This window comes from Ptiloglossa arizonensis, unplaced genomic scaffold (genome assembly GCF_051014685.1).
Source record: "Ptiloglossa arizonensis isolate GNS036 unplaced genomic scaffold, iyPtiAriz1_principal scaffold0023, whole genome shotgun sequence".
NCBI lineage: Eukaryota > Metazoa > Arthropoda > Insecta > Hymenoptera > Colletidae > Ptiloglossa > Ptiloglossa arizonensis.
Window position 1 is genome coordinate 2,250,583 of NW_027478393.1, and position 2,500 is coordinate 2,253,082.

Genomic DNA, 2,500 nt, shown 5'->3' on the forward strand with positions numbered 1-2,500 from the left:
CGGCACGTATCGAACAGTTCTTCTCTATTATCTCGAGAACGGACACGACGACCGTACACTTTGAGCACACAGCAGCGTGTTTTAGCATGCCAGCTACACGGTGGTGTGCCTAACGTGTGGATAGCTCGAAATTTTCGTTCCGGACCGATGTGACCGGGAAGCATCACGCCGCTGGGACTTTGAAACTTTCGGCACGTATCGAACAGTTCTTCTCTATTATCTCGAGAACGGACACGACGACCGTACACTTTGAGCACACAGCAGCGTGTTTTAGCATGCCAGCTACACGGTGGTGTGCCTAACGTGTGGATAGCTCGAAATTTTCGTTCCGGACCGATGTGACCGGGAAGCAACACGCCGCTGGGACTTTGAAACTTTCGGCACGTATCGAACAGTTCTTCTCTATTATCTCGAGAACGGACACGACGACCGTACACTTTGAGCACACAGCAGCGTGTTTTAGCATGCCAGCTACACGGTGGTGTGCCTAACGTGTGGATAGCTCGAAATTTTCGTTCCGGACCGATGTGACCGGGAAGCAACACGCCGCTGGGACTTTGAAACTTTCGGCACGTATCGAACAGTTCTTCTCTATTATCTCGAGAACGGACACGACGACCGTACACTTTGAGCACACAGCAGCGTGTTTTAGCATGCCAGCTACACGGTGGTGTGCCTAACGTGTGGATAGCTCGAAATTTTCGTTCCGGACCGATGGGACCGGGAAGCATCACGCCGCTGGGACTTTGAAACTTTCGGCACGTATCGAACAGTTCTTCTCTATTATCTCGAGAACGGACACGACGACCGTACACTTTGAGCACACAGCAGCGTGTTTTAGCATGCCAGCTACACGGTGGTGTGCCTAACGTGTGGATAGCTCGAAATTTTCGTTCCGGACCGATGTGACCGGGAAGCAACACGCCGCTGGGACTTTGAAACTTTCGGCACGTATCGAACAGTTCTTCTCTATTATCTCGAGAACGGACACGACGACCGTACACTTTGAGCACACAGCAGCGTGTTTTAGCATGCCAGCTACACGGTGGTGTGCCTAACGTGTGGATAGCTCGAAATTTTCGTTCCGGACCGATGTGACCGGGAAGCATCACGCCGCTGGGACTTTGAAACTTTCGGCACGTATCGAACAGTTCTTCTCTATTATCTCGAGAACGGACACGACGACCGTACACTTTGAGCACACAGCAGCGTGTTTTAGCATGCCAGCTACACGGTGGTGTGCCTAACGTGTGGATAGCTCGAAATTTTCGTTCCGGACCGATGTGACCGGGAAGCATCACGCCGCTGGGACTTTGAAACTTTCGGCACGTATCGAACAGTTCTTCTCTATTATCTCGAGAACGGACACGACGACCGTACACTTTGAGCACACAGCAGCGTGTTTTAGCATGCCAGCTACACGGTGGTGTGCCTAACGTGTGGATAGCTCGAAATTTTCGTTCCGGACCGATGTGACCGGGAGGCAATACGGCCCTGAAATTATTAAATATTTGTATTTATTCGTCCTGTGGTATGCTACTAACATATATGTTTCATTTATTCTTTGTTCGATTGGTCGTAGTGGGCTGTATCGTGATTTGTTCGGAATGTGGTTTTCCGTCTAAGTTCCAGCGGGTCGCCCGGGCGGTCTGTCGTTGCGGCGGTTTTCCCCCGTAAGCGCGCGTGCTGTGGACCGTGCGTCGCCGGCGTCCCGGCCGGCCGTTCGGTACCTATAAGAGACCGAACGGTACGGGCGGCCGGTCGAGGCAGCGTCGGGCGCTTGGCTATTCTTCGACCTCGGTCGAGAAGCAGTCATCGCTCCTTGAGATTTTCTCAACTGTTTTCGCACCGTGTTTCGTTCCGCTACTATTTCTCTATACAGCAGTGCCACGAGTCGGTGTCTTTGACCGAATGGCTCTTATGTGGTATACGCGTCAAAGCGACGCTGATAGACTTTTATACACGAACGTGTATAATCGTACTTTACTATGCATCAACTCTTACAGTCCGAGCGATTGTATAAATTGTTTTAAACTAAAATTGTCGGCTCCTCTCCGTCGAGAGAGGGCATTTGGGACGACACGAGCAAAGATTGAAATACGGGTGTCTGAGATCGATGAAACCGGCGTTCGTACGTACTTTCTCGATATGAATAGTAACGATAGGCGCTTTCTCGAAAAGACCGGCATGACACTTGTCCGCGCTTTCTCGACCATGCGTCGATGATGCCCAGCGTGTAGTATCCGTGCCTAAACGATGGATGCCTAGCGCTAGAGGTACTTGCACGAAGGTAGTGCGCTGCGAACGAATCGTGTTTTGTCGATTGTGGGATACTATTTTAAGTCTCTAAGGGAGAAAAGGAAAAGAGAATTGTGATGGATCTTAAAATTTCTTTGAATTGTGAAGATGTAGAGTAACGGAGGGAACTATCTCAGTCAGTGGTAAAGGAGTGTTCCGAAAATTTTAAAGTTGCATATTTAAAAACTTAAGCTGGAAATAT